Source organism: Phyllobates terribilis, unplaced genomic scaffold, assembly GCF_046119375.1.
Source record: "Phyllobates terribilis strain yellow unplaced genomic scaffold, ASM4611937v1 Scaffold_1__5_contigs__length_1240528914, whole genome shotgun sequence".
Taxonomy (NCBI): domain Eukaryota; kingdom Metazoa; phylum Chordata; class Amphibia; order Anura; family Dendrobatidae; genus Phyllobates; species Phyllobates terribilis.
The window spans coordinates 874,653,440-874,672,617 of record NW_027362761.1 but is presented as its reverse complement, the minus strand read 5'-3'; the positions used below and the strand labels follow the sequence as shown (position 1 = coordinate 874,672,617).

Sequence of the window (19,178 nt, the reverse complement as noted above, 5' to 3'; positions counted from 1 at the left end):
GGTTCCCTGATGTTTTGGGGTTGCTTTGCTGCCTCTGGCACTGGACTGCTTGACCGTGTGCATGGCATTATGAAGTCTGAAGACTACCAACAAATTTTGCAGCATAATGTAGGGCCCAGTGTGAGAAAGCTGGGTCTCCCTCAGAGGTCATGGGTCTTCCAGCAGGACAATGACCCAAACCACACTTCCAAAAGCACTATAAAATGGTTTGAGAGAAAGCACTGGAGACTTCTAAGGTGGCCAGCAATGAGTCCAAACCTGAATCCCATAGAACACCTGTGGAGAGATCTCAAAATGGCAGTTTGGAGAAGGCACCCTTCAAATATCAGGGACCTGGAGCAGTTTGCCAAAGAAGAATGGTCTACAATTCCAGCAGAGCATTGTAAGAAACTCATTGTTCGCAGTTATTTTGGCTAAAGGTTGTGCAACCAAGTATTAGGCTGAGGGTGCCAATACTTTTGTCTGGCCCATTTTTGGAGTTTTGTGTGAAATGATCAATGATTTGATTTTTGCTTCATTCTCTTTTGTGTTTTTTCCTTGCAAGCAAATTAAATGAAGATAATAAGACCAAAGAATTTGTGATTGCAATCATTTTCAGGAAGAAACTGAGTATTATCTGACAGAATTGCAGGGGTGCCAATACTTTTGGCCACCACTGTGTGTATATATATATATATATATATATATATATATATATATATACTGTGTATATATATATATATATATATATATATATATATATATATATATATATATATATAGTCCTGGCTAAAAGTGTAAAAGTGTTGGCACTCTTGAAATTGTTCCAGAAAGTGAGGTATTTCTCCCACAATATTATTTCAATTACATGTTTTGTTATACACATGTTGATTTCCTTTGTGTGTATTGGAACAACACAAAACAACAGAGAAAAAAGGGCAAATTGGACATATTTTCACATAAAACCTGTTACGGATCCGGGTGGTGGAACCTCTGTGCTGTGGTGCAAGGAGGGGCCAGAGGGGCGTGACTAAGTATCAACTCGGTCCGACCAAGGTCGCACGGCGGCTCAGTCAACTCATCAAAGGCATCAAGAGTTTGCCAAGAGTGTGCAAAGCAGTCATCAAAGCAAAAGGTGGCTACTTTGAAGAACCTAGAATATAAGACATATTTTCAGTTGTTTCACACTTTTTTGTAAAGCATATAATTCCACATGTGTTAATTCATAGTTTTGATGCCTTCAGTGTGAATGTACAATTTTCAAAGTCATGAAAATACAGAAAAATCTTTAAATGAGAAGGTGTGTCCAAACTTTTGGTCTGTACTGTATACAGTGGGGGAAATAAGTATTTGATCCCTTGCTGTTTTTGTAAGTTTGCCCGCTAACAAAGACATGAACAGTCTATAATTTTAAGGGTAGGTTAATATTAACATTGAGAGATAGAATATCCCAAAAAATCAAGAAAATCACATTGTATAAATTAGATAAATGTATTTGCATTTTGCAGTGAGAAATAAGTATTCGATCCCCTACAAACCATTGAGTTCTGGCTCCTACAGACCAGTTAGACGCTCCTAATCAACTCGTTACCTGCGTTAAAGACAGCTGTCTTACATAGTCATCTGTAAAAGACTCCTGTCCACAGACTCAATTAATCAGTCAGACTCTAACCTCTACAACATAGGCAAGACCAAAGAGCTTTCTAAGGATGTCAGGGACAAGGTCACAGACCCGCACAAAGCTGGAATGGGCTACAAAACCATAAGTAAGACGCTGGGTGAGAAGGAGACAACTGTTGGTTCAATAGTAAGAAAATGGAAGAAATACAAAATGACGGTCAATCAACATCGATCTGGGGCACCATGCAAAATCTCACCACATGGGGTATCCTTGATCATGAGGAAGGTGAGAGATCAGCCTAAAACTACACATTGGTAACACATTACGCCTTAAAGGGTTAAAATTTTTCAGTGCCCGCAAGGTCCCACTGCTCAAGAAGGCACATGTGCAGGCCCCTCTGAAGTTTGCCAATGAACATTTGGATGATTCTGTGAGTTATTGGGTGAAGGTGTTGTGGTCAGAAGAGACAAAAATTGAGCTCTTTGGCATTAACTTAACTCGCCGTGTTTGGAGGAAGAAGAAGGATGAGTACAACCCTAAGAACATCGTCCCAACTGTGAAGCATGGTGGGGGAAACATTATACTTTGGGGGTGCTTTTCTGCAAAGGGGACATGACAAGTGCATTGTACTGAAGGGAAGATGGATGGGGTCATGTATCGCGAGATTTTGGCCAACAACCTCCTTCCCTCAGTAGTAGCATTGAAGATGGGTCGTGGCTGGGTCTTCCAGCAAGACAATGACCCAAAACATACAGCCAAGGCAACAAAGGAGTGGCTCAAAAAGAAGCACATTAAGGTCATGGAGTGGCCTAGCCAGTCTCCAGACCTTAATCCCATAGAAAACTTATGGAGGGAGTTGAAGCTCCAAGTTGCCAACCGGCAGGCTCAAAATCTGAATGATTTCGAGATTATCTGCAAAGAGGAGTGGACCAAAATTCCTCCTGGCATGTGCACAAACCTCATCATCAACTACAAAAAACGTCTGACTGCTGTGCTTGCCAACAAGGGTTTTGCCACCAAGTATTAAGTGTTGTTTGCCAGAGGGATCAAATACTTATTTCTCACTGCAAAATGCAAAAAAAAATTATCTAATTTATACAATGTGATTTTCTTGAATTTTTTTTCAGATATTCCATTTTTCAATGTTAAAATTAACCTACCTTTAAAATTATGGCCTGTTCATGTCTTTGTCAGTGGGTAAACTTACAAAAACAGCAAGGGACCAAATAATTATTTACTCCACTGTATGTATATATATATATATATATATATATATATATATATATATATATATAACTTCTCAAAAAAATAAATGGAACACTTAAACAACACAATGTAACTCCAAGTCAATAACACTTCTGTGAAATCTACCTGTCCAGTTATGAAGCAACACTGATTGTGAATCAATTTCTCCTGCTGTTGTGCAAATGGAACAGACAACTGGTAGAAATGATAAGCAATTAGCAAGATACCCCCTATAAAGGAGTGGTTCTGCAGGTGGTGACCACAGACCATTTCTCTGTTCTCATCCTTTTTGGCTGTTGTTTAGGTCACTTTTTCATTTTGCCATTGCTCTCACCCCTAGAGGTACAGTAGCATGAGGTGGTGTCTACAGTACAACCCACAGAAGTTGCTCAGGTAGTGCAGTTCATCCAGGATGGCACATCAGTGCGAGCTGTGGCAAGAAGGGTAGCTGTGTCTGTCAGCACAGTGTCCAGAGCATGGAGCAGATACCAGGAGATGTGGAGGGAGCCATAGGAGGGCAACAACCCAGCAGCAGGACCGTTACCTCCTCCTTTGTGGAAGGAGGAACAGGAGGAGCACTGCCAGAGCCCTGCAAAATGACCTCCAGCAGGCCACAAATGTGCATGTGTCTGCACAAACGGTTAGAAACCGACTCCCTGAGGGTGGTATGAGGGCCCGACGTCCACAGATGGGGGTTGTGCTCACAGCCCAACACCGTGCAGGTCGTTTGGCATTTGCAACAGAACACCAGGATTGGCAAAGTCGCCACTGGTGCCCTGTGCTCTTCACAGATGAAAGCAGGTTCATACTGAGCACATGTGACAGACGTGACAGAGTCTGGAGACGCCATGGAGTGCGATCTGCTGCCTGCAACATCCTTCAGCATGACCGGTTTGGCAGTGGGTCAGTAATGGTGTGGGGTGGCATTTCTTTGGAGGGCCACACAGCCCTCCATGTGCTCGCCAGAGGTAGCCTGACTGCCATTAGGTACCGAGATGAGATCCTCAGACCCCTTATGAGACCATATGCTGGTGCGGTTGGCCCTGGGTTCCTCCTAATGCAGGACAATGCCAGACCTCATGTGGCTGGAGTGTGTCAGCAGTTCCTGCAAGATGAAGGCATTGAAGCTATGGACTGGCCCGCCCGTTCCCCAGACCTGAATCCGATTGAGCACATCTGGGACATCATGCCTCACTCCATCCACCAACGTCACGTTGCACCACAGACTGTCCTGGAGTTGGCGGATGCTTTAGTCCAGGTCTGGGAGGAGATCCCACAGGAGACCATCCGCAACCTCATCAGGAGCATGCCCAGGCATTGTAGGGAGGTCATATAGGCACGTGGAGGCCACACACAATACTGAGCCTCATTTTGACTTGTTTTAAGGACATTACATCAAAGTTGGATCAGCCTGTAGTGAGTTTTTCCACTTTAATTTTGGGGGTGACTCCAAATCCAGGCCTCAATTGGTTTGATTTCCATTGATGATTTTTGTGTGATTTTGTTGTCAGCCCATTCAACTTTGTACAGAACAAAGTATTCAATGAGAATATTTCATTCATTCAGATCTAGGATGTGTTATTTGAGTGTTCCCTTTATTTTTTTGAGCAGTGTATATATATATATATATATATATATATATATATATAGTAGTGACCAAAAGTTTTGCATTTTCTTTAAAGGTGTGAGTACTTCTGTCTGGTTGTTGTGATGCCATTTCCCTGGTGATGAACTTGAAAGTGCATGAAGTTGTCATTATGCAAGAACCTAATTTTAACCAGAATGCTTTTGAATATAGATATGGTCATTTAATTAAAGAAAACTGACCGATAAAAGTTCTGCATATACTATTTATTAATCACAACATAGAGAGTAATTCATTGTTGATAATGCCATAACTGAGTATTTTGCAGCATAACCTCTTGCTTTAATTACTTCACCAAAACGACGGGGCATTGAAGCCACTAGGGGATTCAAGACACCTTGATGGATCTTGCTCCATTCCATTTGCAAATCTGCAAACAATTCATCTTTATTTCTATGGGAAAGGGCCCCAACTGATCGCCCTAACTCATCCCAAAGGTGCTCTATAGGGTGTAAATGAGGTGATTGACTTGGCCATTGCAACATGTGAACATTTTTCTCTGCTAACCAATTTTTGACTAAATAGAATGTGTGCTTAGGATCATTGTCTTGCTGTAATTTCCATCCCTTGCCTATTTTGGTTTTACCATGTGGCAGCATTGCATTCTCCAGTACATCCTTGTACATGGTAGCATTCATATTTCCATCAATTCTATGTAGAGGGCCAATGGCAGATGCAGAAATGCAGCACCAAACCATGACATTGCCACCACGTTTCACTGTAGGTGTTTGGTACCTTGTATCATTACGTTTTACAATTGGGCGGTATATATAGTGCTTGCCATCACTACCAAACAGATTGAACAAGGATTCAACCACAACCCCTTAGACCAATCTGTCTCTTTCCATTGGCTGTGTTCTGTGGCAAACTCAAGTAGGACCTTCTGGTTCTTTGCAGAAACGAAAGGCTTCTTGACTGGAACTAGTGCATTCAACCCTACTGCTCTTAGCCATCGCACCACAGTTTGGCGACTCACTTTGACCTTTGAATATCTTCATTCCTTTCGGGTGAAATCTGTACAGCACTTTTATGGACATCAGTTACAGACTTTTTCTTAATAATGTGATGAACTGTGGAGGAAGTTTTCTGTGGTCATTCTTCTAGGTTTGTCAGCTGTCCTATAACCTTCTTTTTCTTTCTTTTATGTACGTGACACTTGACTCTGAGAACAGTTGAATTCCATAACTACCTCTTTTTGGCTTTTGCCTGACTTCACTCTCAGAATGAGCTTCCTGTATACAGATAATATACATTATATACGTGGTCACATATATACAGTATATTACATATGGGACTATGTATAAGGCTGTGTACCCACTAGGCAATTCCGCTGCAGAAACGTTTAAAAAACGCTTGGTAGAAAGTCTGCCATGTTCCCCAATGATAATCCGCATGTGCTATACACATGCTGCGGAAATTTCCGCTGCGGATTATCATTGAGGAAAAATCCGCAGCACTACCAATTATTTTTCGTAATCGCGGCGTTTTCGCCGCCATTGACTTGCATTGAATCGCTTAATATCTGACTGACTACATGTGCACATGTGGATATTAAGCGATTCAATGTGCGGATGATACCCGGGTCTGGAGAAGAGGAGACTCTCCTCCAGACCCGGGCACCATGGTACCTGTAAAAAAATAGCCGCAGCACTACCAATTATTTTGCGTAATCGCTGCATTTTCACCACTATTGACTTGCATTGAATCGCTTAATATCCGCATGACTACATGTGCACATGTGGATATTAAGCGATTCAATGCGCGGATGGTACCTGGGTCTGGAGAAGAGGAGACTCTCCTCCAGACCCGGGTACCATAGTACCTGTAAAAAAAAGAATTAAAATAAAAAATAATCTTATACTCACCTTCTGATGGCCCGCGGTCTCCATAGCGATGCGTCCTGGCTCCCCGGCAGCTCGCGATGGTCTAAAAGAACCTGCCATGACGTCATTTAGGCATGTGATGGATCACGTGACCGCTGACTTCAGTGGTCGCGTGAGTGACCTGTCACATGACTAAATGACGTCATGGAAGGTCCTTTTACACAACCGCGAGACACTGGGAAGACTGGACGCATCGGATAGGGAGACCGGGGCTATCGGAAGATGAGTATGTGTTTTTTTTTTATTTTTTACCATTTTTATTCTTTTTTTTTAACTAACTTGGTCACACTATATAAAATCCATGCCGGTTGCATGGATTTATATACTGTAGTGTGACCAAGTTGTCAAGCGCTTTCCAAGTGATGCTAAAATCGCTTGGAAAGTGCTTGACAACCCGCATGTGAAATCGCATGTGAAAAACGCTTCACTTACGCTTGTCCCTGGCAGGAAAAACGCATGTAAAATCCGCATGCGTTTTTTCTGCCAGGGAGACGCAGAAACGCTCGGGAAAAATCTGGAGCATTTCTGCATCGTGGGCACTTAGCCTACATGTAGTATATTATATATGTGGCTGCATATAGACATAATATACAGTATATAACATATGGTACTATGTATACAGATAATATTCATTATATATATACACTAGCTATTGAACCCGTTCTATGCCCGGGTAGCGAGCATTTTTATTGGTATATGGTCTCCCATGCTGGTATGTGCTGCTCCCCTCCTGGTATTTGTGCTGCCCCCATCCTGTCCCCACCATCCTATCCTGGTATGCATGGAACCCCTCACCCCCAATCCCGGTATGCATGGCACCCTTCACCCCCAATCCCGGTATACATGGCACCCCTCACCCCCAATCCCGGTATGCATGCCACCCCTCATCACCAATCCGGTATGCATGGCACCTCTCATCCCCAATCCCGGTATGCATGGCACCCCTCATCCCCAATCCCGGTATGCATGGCACCCCTTAACCCCAATCCTGATATGCATGGCACCCCTCATCCCCTATCCCGGTATGCATGGCTCCCTCATCCCCAATCCTGGTATGCATGGCTCCCTCATCCCCAATCCTGGTATGCATGGTACCCCTCATCCCCAATCTTGGTATGCATGGTACCCCTCATCCCCAATCCTGGTATGCATGGCTCCCTCATCCCCAATCCTTGTATGCATGGCTCCCTCATCCCCAATCCTGGTATGCATAGCAACCCTCATCCCCAATCCTGGTATGCATGGCTCCCCTCATCCCCAATCCTGGTATGCATGGCTCCCTCATCCCCAATCCTGGTATGCATAGCTCCCTCATCCCCAATCCTGGTATACATGGTACCCCTCATCTCCAATCTTGGTATGCATGGCACCCCTCATCCCCAATCCTGGTATGCATGGCACCCCTCATCCCCAATCCTGGTATGCATGGCCCCGTCATCCCCAATCCTGGTATGTATGGCTCCCTCACCCCCATCCTGGTATGCATGCCACTCCTCATCCCCAATCCTGGTATACATGGTACCCCTCATCCCTATCCTGGTATGTATGGCACCCTTCATCCTGGTATGCATGGCACCCCTCATCCGTATTCTGGTATGCATGGTACCCCTCATCCTGGTATGCATGGCACCCCTCATCCCAATTCTGGTATGTATGACCTCCTCATCCCAGAAACCTGGTATGCATGGCACCCAATCCCTCATCCTAGTATGCATGGCACCCCTCATCCTTATCCTGGTATGCATGGCACCCCATCCCTCATCCTGTTATGCATGGTGCCCCTCATCCCTATTCTGGTATGCATGGCACCCCTCACCCCCCGATCCTGGTATGAATGGTCCCCTCACCCCCAATCCTGATATGCATGGTCCCCTCACCCCCCAATCCTGGTATGCATGGTCCCCTCACCCCCCAATCCTGATATGAATGGTACCCCTCATCCTGGTATGCATGGTCCCCTCACCCCTAATCCTGGTATGTGTCGTACCCCTCACCCCCCAATCCTGGTATGCATAGTCCCCTCACCCCCAATCCTGGTATGTGTGGTACCCCTCACCCCCCCAATCCTGGTATGCATGGTCCCCTCACCCCCCAATCCTGGTATGCATGGTCCCCTCACCCCCCAATCCTGGTATGTGTGGCCCCTTCATCCCTTTCACGCTGCACACATACAAAAAAATAAACACTTATACTCACCTTTCTTCCCTGTGCTCCAGCGCTGCGGTGTCCTGCCGGAGGCCGGAGGAGGAGTGTGGCGTCGGAGCACCGTGCTGTCTGGCGCCATTTTGCTGAAGACACACTGCAAATGTGTCTTCAGTAAAATGGCGCCGGATAGCGCTATGCGCCGATCAGGCGCCTCACTCCTGCCCTGGTCTCCGTCGAAGAGAGGCGCCGCGGCAATGCTCCTCCCGGTCAAGTAAATGTGGCACCCCAGAAGTCCGGTTGCCACAGTGGCATTGCCTCCCTGGTGATGCCATGCCTGGAAGCAAGCAGGGGTCCCCTAATCAGGTTTTGCTAGCATGCAACACTTTCCTGGCTCCAGACCAGCAAGGGGAGCTCCTCCCCTTGGCAACTGGGATCTGGAGGCGGGGTTAGTTAGACTTAGTGAGAGGAGTTGAAGTCAGGACAGCGAGGAGGAAGGACCTGGGGAGTGGAGTTGCATGGCAGTTCACCCCAGAGAGGAAGCGCAGAAGAACCAGACAACGGAGTCCGAGGTTAAGGGGCACCGAAAGCCCAGCAGCAGAAACCGGAGGGCTGGAGACTGCAGGTCTCCTGGCCCCATCAGAAGCCCGGAGGCTCAGCAGCACCAGAGGGCCCAGCACCGCCACGTGGGAGCGACATTCCAGGAAGGCCCGAGCTGCCTGCCATACGGGTGAGCACAAAGCCAAAAAAATTAGTGATCAATATAGCCACCTTTCTTTATGATGACACTCAACAGCCTTCCATCCATAGATTCTGTCAGTTGCTTGATCTGTTTTCAATCAATATTGCGTGCAGCAGCCACCACAGCCAGACACTGTTCCGAGAGGTGTACTGTTTTCCCTCCCTGTAGATCTCACATTTTATGATGGACAACAGGTTCTCTATGGGGTTCAGATCAGGTGAACAAGGGGGTCATATCATTATTTTTTCTTCTTTTAGACCTTTACTGGCCAGCCATGCTGTGGAGTAGTTGGATGCATGTGATGGAGCATTGTCCTGCATGAAAATCATGTTTTTCTTGAACGATACCGACTTCTTTCTGTACCACTGCTTGAAGAAGTTGTCTTCCAGAAACTGGCAGTAGGTCTGGGAGTTGAGCTTCACTCCATCCTCAACCCGAAAAGGTCCCACAAGTTCATCTTTGATGATACCAGCCCATACCAGGACCCCACCTCCACCTTGCTAGCGTCTGAGTCGGAGTGGAGCTCTCTGCCCTTTACTGATCCAGCCTCTGGCCCATCCATCTGGCCCATCAAGAGTCACTCTCATTTCATCAGTCCATAAAACCTTTGAAAAATCAGTCTTAAGATATTTCTTGGCCCATTCTTGACGTTTTATCTTATGTTTCTTGTTCAAAGGTGATCGTTTTTGAGCCTTCCTTACCTTGGCCATGTCCCTGAGTATCGCACACATTGTGCTTTTTGATACTCCAGTAACGTTGCAGCCCTGAAATATAGCAAAACTGGTGGCGAATGGCATCTTGGCAGCTTCACGCTTGATTTTCCTCAATTCATAAGCAGTTATTTTGCGCCTTTTTTGGCCAACACGCTTCTTGCGACCCTGTTGGCTATTTGCCATGAAACGCTTGATTGTTCGGTGATCACGCTTCAAAAGTTTGGAAATTTCAAGACTGCTGCCTCCATCTGTAAGACATCTCACAATTTTGGGCTTTTCAGAGGCCGTCAAATCTCTCTTCTGACCCATTTTGCCAAAGGAAAGGAAGTTGCCTAATAATTAAGCACACCTTATATAGGGTGTTGATGTCATTAGTCAACACCCCTCCTCATTACAGAGATGTACATCACCAGATTTACTTAATTGGTAGTTGGTTCTCAAGCCTATGCAGCATGGAGTAGGACAACATGTATAAAAAGTATCATGTGATCAAAATACTCATTTGCACTAATAATTCTGCACACAGTATATATACAGTACAGACCAAAAGTTTGGACACACCTTCTCATTTAAAGATTTTTCTGTATTTTCATTACTATGAAAATTGTACATTCACACTGAAGGCATCAAAACTATGAATTAACACATGTGAAGTTATATACTTAACAAAAAAGTGTGAAACAACTGAAAATATGTCTTATATTCTAGGTTCTTCAAAGTAGCCACCTTTTGCTTTGATGACTGCTTTGCACACTCTTGGCATTCTCTTGATGAGCTTCAAGAGGTAGTCACCGGAAATGGTCTTCCAACAATCTTGAAGGAGATCCCAGAGATGCTTAGCACTTGTTGGCCCTTTTGCCTTCACTCTGCGGTCCAGCTCACCCCAAACCATCTCGATTGGGTTCAGGTCTGGTGACTGTGGAGGCCAGGTCATCTGGCGTAGCACCCCATCACTCTCTCTCTTGGTCAAATAGCCCTTACACAGCCTGGAGCTGTGTTTGGGGTCATTGTCCTTGTGATGAACCTGTAGCCGCCATCTTGGTAATGATAAATCATATCCAGGGATGGCCACACTTCAGCAGCCCCCACCCTTGGGACCTTCTGTTAAAACGTCAACTAGATAGTTTCCCCCCATCCAGGCTCCTGTAAGATAAGAAGCCTACTTAACACTTGAATGCTAGGAGCTTCAAAGACTTCGAGAGGAAACACAGCCAGCAGGGGGGGGTGCTTCGTCTATCTGTACCTGACCATTTGTCCCATAGGACTAGTTTCTTTGTCTGTCACAAGCATGGAGGCATAAGATATAGAAACATGAAAAGTACACGCATGTTGCATGGGATGGGCCAATAAAAAAATATCACGGCGTCCCGGAGCCATTGCGCACACAAGCCTCCGCGGTAGACGTTTGTACGTGCTCTGGAAGCCAAGATATAGCGCGGAGCCATTCCTGAGGACCGTATGGTATCATAATTGATATCAAAAGGTCGGTTACGGCGGCCCGAATCCATGGGAACCCCTGGGGGTATCATGAGACCATCCCAGAAGAAGTTATTGGGTTCCATAGAATTTGGGCTTCTGATCGAAGTTAGACCTGAGGGTGGAGACTGAGTCAGCTGACCTCACCAGCAGTGGGCGGGACGGGGCAGGTAAGATAGCAGGACAGACAAGAGACAAGTCAGTCTTGACCCAAGAGTGGTGTGCTGAACATCTGAGCACCAGCTGAGGCCTCCAAGGGGAGGAGCAGTTTGACCATGCGGTGGTAGGCCTCAGCCTGTAACAAAGAACCGTGCCTGCGACCGCAGAATCCTCTCCCTGCGTCACAAGAAAATCAAGAAACCGGTAACTGATATGCTGTGGTGATTCTGTGTGTTGTATTCCATTGTTGTATAGTTTAGCCTGACCTTATACCTGTGTATATTTAGTTGTATATCGTGTATCTAGTGTATTATTATAATCAATTACCTCAAGTAATTGTGGGCCTGCCTTTTATTCTGCATAACGAACGCACGTCCGTGTGAGCTCGGCTCAAGCCAAAACGCTACCCAGGGTTGGTTCCTGACCCGATATAGGCCCATTCACGGACTGGGCGTATATCTAAAATAGGGACTGGTGGCAGCATACCAACTGGGGATTGGGGAAGGCTGGTAGTGACGGTCGGAGGTTCAGATATATATATTCCTGGCGCGGCCAAGGAAGATATATATACCGCCCTCACTACAGAGGGCCCCGATACCCAGTAGGTTACAGGACAGTCTCCCTGGCGACCGCTTATCCTAGGTGCAGTTCCTTGACTGACCTGAGGCTAAGAGGGCGCTAGCGAGTTGTGCTGTGTAGTGACGTTACGGTTTAGTGACGTTGAAGGGATAACACACTACCGTGTTCCCTGCGCTGGTTGCAGCTACCTGGCACTACTTTCTCTAGGTGCAGTACCTTGACTGACCTGAGAGGTAAGGGGGCGCCAGAGAGCTGCACCCACCGGCCGGCTTTCATCACATTGGTGGCAGAGCGGTGGGATTGCAGAATAATAGTGTTGTGGGACCCCTACTCCCAGGCACTAAAGACTGCCAGTGGTAACTTCCACTGCTGGAGTCTTAAGGTCAGCCCAACGTTAGACGGTCAGGCTAAAAGTATAACAAGGTGTGTGCAAACTCAGGGTTGCAGCGGTGTCGGTTACCAAGATGGCAGACGGCACCAGGAGCAAGACCCTGCAGGAGGCTAATGCTACGGTCCGTGTGGCAGGAGGGGAGGACATTGTTACTCATGGCGAGGAGGAGTCCAGCCCGGGCACCTCAGGGAGCCAGTCCCCAGTATACGGTCCCGCAGTGGGCTGCCCACCACCTACCCAGCCCAGCCTGTCCAGATCACAAGCCCTTTTACAAGCGGCTATGGCAAGTCTCCAGTCTCATGGCGATGCCGTCTACAAAACCCTCCTGGCAGCATCAGAGAAGGCAGCGGAGGAGGAGCGCGAAGCTGCAGAGCGCCGGGAGGCTGCGGAGCGTGAAGCTGCAGAGCGCCGGGAGGCTGCGGAGCGTGCAGAGCGAGCTGCGGAGCGCCAGCACCAACTGGACCTGGCCCAGCGGGGGCTTCCGCTAGAGCAACCAACCCATCAGGAGACCAAGTCGTCCAAAGTCCGAGCTGAGGACTTCCCTCTACTGGAGAAGGATGGGGACCTGGACTCCTTTCTGGTGGCATTTGAACGGACCTGTCTTCAGCACCATCTGGCCCGGGATCAGTGGGCCAGATACCTGACCCCCCGTTTGAGGGGTAAGTCCCTGGATGCCTTGGGGGACTTACCTGCCGGGGAGGTACAGAACTACGACTGCATCAAGCGGGCCCTGATCCGGCAGTACAACCTCACTCCCGAGTCGTACCGCCAGAAGTTCCGGAGCCTGCTGCGTGGCCCCAAGGACACCTGGACCGATCATATGCGGGCGCTGTTGAGAGCCGCAGAGCACTGGACCTCGGGTCTAGCGCTTACTACCCGCCAGGAGGTCCAGGAACTGTTCGTCACGGAGCAGTTCTTGTGGAACTGCCCAGAGGACCTCCGACAGTTCCTCCGTGACCGAAAACCAACAGGGGCTTCTGCTACAGCCGCCCTGGCAGACGAGTATGCCAATAACAGGGCGCCTGAGCTGAAGAAGTCTGCCAGCAGCACCTGGAGAGGGGGTAAGCCCAGTCATGCCCCTGTTTCCCCGGCCCCTAGAACACAAGGGGTGTATCCCCCTGTTGCCCTCTCCAGGCAAGGACCAGACGTAAGACGTTGTCATCTATGCAACAAACCAGGACACTTTAGGGCTGAGTGTCCCCAGCGCCAAAAGACCCCATCCCAGTCCCAGAGAGCGCCCAATGTTTTGTGTGTGGGAGGGGGTGGTGGTAGGTCCCTGGACAACATCCAACCCGTCACCATAGGCCGTTCTGCGGTCATGGGACTGCGGGACACGGGCGCTGAACGAACACTGGTACGGCCTGAGGTGGTGTCCCCCCAGGACTTGGTACCAGGGAAGACTCTTTCCGTCTCCGGGGTTGGAGGCGTGGAGCCGGCACTTCCCGTTGCCATGGTGTATTTGGACTGGGGTGCCGGAAGGGGGATGCGGGAGGTGGGAGTAACGCCAAATATTCCCGCAAATGTTTTAATAGGGACCGACTTGGGGCGTCTAGTATCGCAGTATGTACCCTCTGAACCCCCAAGTTCGGCCCCCCAAGAGTGTATTGATTTGTCTGCTGCTAATGCCAACCATGTTGTATGTAGTGTGTGTCCTGCTGAGGAGGAGGGAGTGAAACCTGAGGGTAACACCTGCACAGACACAACACAAACAGGGTTAGTGAAAGCAGGTGGGGAGTGTGGGGATGCCCGCAGAGGTGCTCAGCCGGCGTGCCGTGACCTCTTGTCCTCCGGTGAGGGAGGGGGCGGGCAGGATTCTGTAGAGGGAAGCTCAGGGATGGAGAGGGGGGCAGCTACCGGCAGTGTAGGGCTCCCAGGGGTATCCAGGCTGCTGAGTATAGGCCCACTGCAGGGGGAGGAACAGGCCATGGGAGGTGGGGGTGTCCCAAGAGAGGAGCCGCCAGGTAAGACCCCAGGGCAGGAGTTCCCCACATCCGAGATGTCCAAAGGCCTAGGAAGCCTGCCTGATCGGGCGGCTTGGTCAGAAACAGAGGGGAAGCAGGCACTACCCACGGTCACAGCGGTCATAGCCGCTGTCACCAGGAGTGGGAGCGCCGGAGCCCAAGGAGCCTTGCAGAGGTCCGACGGCTTCCCCACTTCTGACCAAGTGTCTGCCGGGTCAGACAGCGGCCAGGTGACATGCCCGGAGGGGCTGACGGAGGATGTGGCAGTTTCGTCGATTCTGGCCACATCAAGTCAGGAATTTCAGGCTGCGTTGGAAGCAGACGACAGCCTGAAAGCTCTCAAGGAACAGGCGGCACAGCCTCCCATGGAGTCAGACTGCGAGCGTGTGGTCTGGGACCAGGGACGGCTGTACCGGGTAACGGTCCAGCAGGGTTCACCGGAGGCGTGGCCCAGGGACCGACAGTTAGTGGTACCCTATCCGTTCAGGGCGGAATTGTTGCGGATCGCACACGAGATTCCGATGGCCGGACACCTAGGGATCGCTAAAACCAAGGCCAGGATAGCTCAGCATTTCTACTGGCCTGGGATGGGAGCCGCGGTGGGTGCCTACTGCCGTTCGTGTGACACCTGTCAGAGGGTGGGGAAGGCGGGGCCGCGCCCCAAAGCCCCACTGGTAACTCTGCCAATCATCGAAGAGCCTTTCTCGAGGGTCGCTGTGGATCTTATTGGACCTCTGTCCACTCCCAGCCACTCCGGGAAATGCTTCATACTCACGGTAGTGGACTATGCCACCCGGTACCCGGAAGCGGTAGCTTTGTCGTCCATTCGGGCCGACAAGGTGGCTACCGCCTTACTGGAGATCTTCTCCAGAGTGGGTTTCCCCCAAGAAATGCTCACCGACCGAGGGACCCAGTTCATGTCGCGGCTGATGGAGTCCCTCTGTAAGCAAATGCAGGTGCAACATCTGGTGGCCAGCCCGTATCACCCACAGACCAATGGCCTGTGTGAGCGGTTCAATGGCACCTTAAAGCAGATGCTTAAGATGTTGGTCGACTCCCACGGGAGAGACTGGGAGCGTTACCTCCCACACCTCCTATTTGCTTACCGGGAGGTTCCGCAGGCCTCAACGGGGTTCTCCCCCTTTGAGCTCCTGTACGGGCGACGGGTACGGGGCCCCCTGGCTCTGGTGAAGGAAGCATGGGAAGGGGATTTGGCCACCCCCGAGGTGTCGGTCATCGAGTATGTCGTGCGCCACCGGGACAGGATGATGGCCTTGGCAAAGCTGGTGCAGGACAATATGGCCCAGGCCCAGGCCGACCAGAAGCGGTGGTACGACCAGAATGCTTGTGAGAGGACCTACCAGGTGGGTCAAAAGGTGTGGGTACTGGTCCCCGTACCACAGAACAAGCTTCAGGCAGCCTGGGAAGGTCCCTACTTCGTGCACCAGAAACTCAATGCCGTCACCTATCTGGTCACCCTGGATCACGCCCGTGGAAGGAGGAAGGCCTTCCACGTGAACATGATGAAGGCTCATCATGAGCGGGAAGCGACTGCCCACCCAGTGTGCAACCTTCCCGAGGAAGGAGAGGTAGAAACCCTCCTGGATCTGCTCACCCAAGCCAAGGCGGGTGGGTCCATCGAGGATGCGGGGGTTGGCCACCAGCTCACGGAGGACCAACGGTCCCAGCTGGGGACCACCCTGCACCCCTTCCGGGGGCTGTTCAGCAGCCTGCCCGGAAGGACCGAGATGGCTGTCCACGACGTGGACACTGGCGATCACCCGCCGATCCGGCGTTCAGCATATCGGGTCTCTTTCGAGGTGCAGGGAAACATGCGCCAAGAGATAGACGAGATGCTGAAGCTGGGGGTGATCCAGGCATCCAGCAGCGCGTGGGCCTCGCCTGTAGTCCTCGTTCCAAAGAAGGACCGAACTACACGGTTCTGCGTGGACTACCGGGGGCTCAACGCTGTAACGGCCACCGATGCGTTCCCCATACCACGCATCGATGACCTGCTCGATCGGATGGCCGGGGCTAAGTACCTGACCATCATGGATCTGAGCCGGGGGTACTGGCAGATTCCTCTGACCCCCGCGGCAAGGGAACGCTCTGCCTTTATCACCCCTTTTGGACTGTACGAGTCCACAGTGATGCCATTCGGCATGAAGAATGCCCCTGCCACTTTTCAGCGGATGGTCAATACGCTGCTTGAGGGACTTGAAGGGTACGCGGCTGCGTACTTGGACGATATTGCAGTCTTCAGTCCCACTTGGGAGGATCACCTAGAGCACCTGCGGCAGGTGCTCGGTCGGATCCACCGGGCAGGCTTGACCATCAAGCCGGAAAAGTGCCAGCTGGGCATGAGTGAGGTCCTCTACCTGGGTCACCGGGTAGGCGGGGGGGTTCTGAAGCCAGAACCGGGGAAAGTGGATGCCATCGCATCCTGGCCCACTCCTAGGACCAAAAAGCAGGTGATGTCCTTCTTGGGGACCGCCGGGTACTATAGGAGGTTCGTCCCACACTATAGCACCCTGGCCAAGCCCCTGACGGACCTCACCAAGAAGAAGCTGCCCGTCGCAGTCGACTGGACAGTCGCCTGCGAGACAGCTTTCGGGGCACTCAAGGCCGCCCTAAGTAGCTCCCCTGTACTGCAAGCTGCCGACTTCGACCGGCCGTTTGTGGTACAGACCGACGCCAGTGACTTTGGCCTCGGTGCTGTGCTAAGTCAGGTCAACACGACAGGCCAGGAACATCCTGTCTTGTACCTGAGCAGGAAGCTACTGCCCCGGGAGGTGGCTTACTCCACGGTGGAAAAAGAATGCCTGGCAATTGTATGGGCCCTGCAGCGTCTGCAGCCCTACTTGTACGGGAGCCATTTCACCGTGGAGACGGACCACAACCCCCTCAGCTGGTTACACACGGTCTCTGGGTCGAATGGCAGGTTGCTACGCTGGAGCCTCGCTCTCCAGCAGTACCACTTCTCCATTCGCCACAGAAGAGGCCGTGACCACGGTAACGCTGACGGGTTATCCCGGCAAGGGGAGGGTGCAGAAGGACGCACGGGGGAACACAGGAATGTGCTACCCCCTCGCGCCCTCGTATAGGGGGAGGTGTGATGAACCTGTAGCCGCCATCTTGGTAATGATAAATCATATCCAGGGATGGCCACACTTCAGCAGCCCCCACCCTTGGGACCTTCTGTTAAAACGTCAACTAGATAGTTTCCCCCCATCCAGGCTCCTGTAAGATAAGAAGCCTACTTAACACTTGAATGCTAGGAGCTTCAAAGACTTCGAGAGGAAACACAGCCAGCAGGGGGGGGTGCTTCGTCTATCTGTACCTGACCATTTGTCCCATAGGACTAGTTTCTTTGTCTGTCACAAGCATGGAGGCATAAGATATAGAAACATGAAAAGTACACGCATGTTGCATGGGATGGGCCAATAAAAAAATATCACGGCGTCCCGGAGCCATTGCGCACACAAGCCTCCGCGGTAGACGTTTGTACGTGCTCTGGAAGCCAAGATATAGCGCGGAGCCATTCCTGAGGACCGTATGGTATCATAATTGATATCAAAAGGTCGGTTACGGCGGCCCGAATCCATGGGAACCCCTGGGGGTATCATGAGACCATCCCAGAAGAAGTTATTGGGTTCCATAGAATTTGGGCTTCTGATCGAAGTTAGACCTGAGGGTGGAGACTGAGTCAGCTGACCTCACCAGCAGTGGGCGGGACGGGGCAGGTAAGATAGCAGGACAGACAAGAGACAAGTCAGTCTTGACCCAAGAGTGGTGTGCTGAACATCTGAGCACCAGCTGAGGCCACCAAGGGGAGGAGCAGTTTGACCATGCGGTGGTAGGCCTCAGCCTGTAACAAAGAACCGTGCCTGCGACCGCAGAATCCTCTCCCTGCGTCACAAGAAAATCAAGAAACCGGTAACTGATATGCTGTGGTGATTCTGTGTGTTGTATTCCATTGTTGTATAGTTTAGCCTGACCTTATACCTGTGTATATTTAGTTGTATATCGTGTATCTAGTGTATTATTATAATCAATTACCTCAAGTAATTGTGGGCCTGCCTTTTATTCTGCATAACGAACGCACGTCCGTGTGAGCTCGGCTCAAGCCAAAACGCTACCCAGGGTTGGTTCCTGACCCGATATAGGCCCATTCACGGACTGGGCGTATATCTAAAATAGGGACTGGTGGCAGCATACCAACTGGGGATTGGGGAAGGCTGGTAGTGACGGTCGGAGGTTCAGATATATATATTCCTGGCGTGGCCAAGGAAGATATATATACCGCCCTCACTACAGAGGGCCCCGATACCCAGTAGGTTACAGGACAGTCTCCCTGGCGACCGCTTATCCTAGGTGCAGTTCCTTGACTGACCTGAGGCTAAGAGGGCGCTAGCGAGTTGTGCTGTGTAGTGACGTTACGGTTTAGTGACGTTGAAGGGATAACACACTACCGTGTTCCCTGCGCTGGTTGCAGCTACCTGGCACTACTTTCTCTAGGTGCAGTACCTTGACTGACCTGAGAGGTAAGGGGGCGCCAGAGAGCTGCACCCACCGGCCGGCTTTCATCACAGTCCTGTTGAAAAATAAATGATGGTCCAACTAAACGCAAACCGGATGGAAT

General features: G+C 50.1%; 1 long non-coding RNA gene across 1 annotated transcript in view; it reads right to left on the bottom strand.

Moving 5' to 3' along the window:
* Nucleotides 1-19,178, bottom strand: part of LOC141154037 (uncharacterized) — a 28,210-nt gene that overhangs the window by 1,919 nt on the left and 7,113 nt on the right. The window contains exon 2 of the long non-coding RNA XR_012247388.1: nt 946-1,132. This is a non-coding gene — a long non-coding RNA (uncharacterized lncRNA). The remainder of the gene's footprint in view (nt 1-945; nt 1,133-19,178) is intronic.